Source organism: Miniopterus schreibersii (genome assembly GCF_964146895.1).
Source record: "Miniopterus schreibersii genome assembly, chromosome: Y".
NCBI lineage: Eukaryota > Metazoa > Chordata > Mammalia > Chiroptera > Miniopteridae > Miniopterus > Miniopterus schreibersii.
In genome coordinates, this window is record NC_138120.1 from 690,001 (window position 1) to 691,938 (window position 1,938).

At 56.7% G+C, this 1,938-nt stretch overlaps 1 protein-coding gene across 3 annotated transcripts in view; it reads right to left on the reverse strand.

Annotated features, from left to right (window-relative positions):
- LOC308551969 (uncharacterized protein) overlaps nucleotides 1-1,162 on the reverse strand; it is a 25,413-nt gene extending 24,251 nt beyond the window's left edge. For all 3 annotated transcript variants that reach the window (XM_081126895.1, XM_081126892.1, XM_081126896.1), the window contains exon 1: nucleotides 906-1,162. The gene's annotated coding sequence lies outside the window, so the exon portion shown is untranslated. The remainder of the gene's footprint in view (nucleotides 1-905) is intronic.
- Nucleotides 1,163-1,938: the final 776 nt, after the last annotated feature.

The window sequence follows — 1,938 nt, forward strand, 5'->3', positions numbered from 1 at the left end:
CTTTTGAATGTAGGACTGGCCTTGCCCTTCACAGCCCCAGCACACCTGCATAGTTAACAAGTAGTTGGGGGCCCCATGCTTCCAACCACAGGGCTCCCACTTCTCAGTCTGGGTCCCACTTGTCTCCTGGACTGGAGTTGGCCACCAGGGTCCAGCGGCCACATCCTGGGCTCACATCACCATCTCCAAACGCTGGCATGGAAACTTCTTAAAAGGATCCTCAATGACCCCCCCGGCATGCGCGATTCTACCGAGACAGATTCACACTCCAACTGCCAGTACCGATTATAACGCCCCGGCTCCTTAGCTCTCCAGTGTCAGGGCCGCACTCTGACCACGCGTACTGGACCAACACGCCAGGGGCAGAAAAAACAACAGCAGCCCCCTGTTCTGTTTGAAAACAGATGCATCCACCCACCGTGTAGTTCCTGTTCCCTTCATGTGAGCCAAACCGTGGGTGACCGCCTCCTTTGTACAGCGGTGGGAATTCCCAAGTCGCCTCCCCGGCGGGCACGCGGGGCTCGCAGCTACCCAGGCTCCTCTGAGCCGGTTTTGAAAATACACCGAGCAGCTGGGTTTGCAGGCCAAACGGTGCCAACGCGCCGTCTGCGGTCTCGCGCGTGTGGGGCACAGACTCCCTACCCCCTCTGCCCCCTACCCACCGCGCTGGGCCACAGCGGACCTCTGCCCAGGTGCGTCTGACTAAATGAGTTGTTTTTTTGAGGCTGTTTCTGTTTCCCAGCTGAGCGTCTTTGCAAACGTTTTTCTTGCCCGTCTGCAGGACGCACGGGTATGTTCCTTGCATGGCCAACTTGTCTCACCTTGGCACGGCGTAGGACCCTCCCTGAGGCCCTCCTGTTATCCATGAGCATGCAGTTAAAAAAAAAAAGAGGCAGTGGACTCACCCGGGGCAGCAGCTGGGGTGTTGAGCGTCTGTGGAGCACGGGATCAGGAGGAGTGAAGGCGCAGCTGTGCCAGGGAGCCGGGTCTCAGGCAGCCAGCGCTCATGTCCCCAGCCGGCTGTCCATCTGCGTGTGTCCGAATTAGCGCCCCGTCAGCACAGCGCTCCTGTGCCAGGGGCCTGGCACTGCGTCCCACTGGTTGCAAAAGGGGGCATGGCACCCCCTCGGAATGCAAATTCTTCTTCAAGGTTCCACCTCCGAGCCTGGGGCCACGGCAGAGAGTCAGGGTAGGTAGAGAGGAAACCCGTTTTGAATTTCCTGTATAACCAACTGTCTGTGCTCTCTCGGGGAGGCCAGACCTGCTGGGCCCCCGCCTCCTTGCAGGGCTCAGCCCGCCTGGGGGTGGGGGCGCAGCTGTGGGAGCTGCAGCACCGCACAACCAGGCCCCGGGAAGGCGGCTGGGGACGCCTCCAGGCCAGGAGAAAGGACCCCGGCGCCTGATCCCACAGCCGGCGATGGCCTGAAGGGAGCGACATCTCCAGGCTGAACAAATTCCTGGTGTTTGGTTTTTTAATTAAGAAAAAGTTAAAGGAAAGATCAGCTACGGCCAGAATCTATTTCCGCCGGCGTTCTCGAGCCGGGCACGTGGACACAGCTTTTGGTTCAGAGCCAGAAGGTGACCTTTGCTTCCCAAGCCTGACTCACAGGCCGGCCATCCTGCAGCGCAGAGGACACGGCTGGTTCTGGACATGGCTCGTGGTTCTGTTCTAGCTGTTGGCTGGGACGATGAATAGGCAAAGACGGACCCGGGAAATCCATGACTATCCATCGATCTACATGGCGCAGGCTGCATATTTACCTCTGTGTATCCATCGCCTGTCTATTAATCATCTGTTACAGTCTGTACACTCATTAACCTATATCTGTCATCTATCTGCTATCTATAATCGATACTATCTGTATATCATCTATCATGTGTATCTATCATCTATTTATCCATTCATCCATCCATCATATCTATTATCTATATCTATCA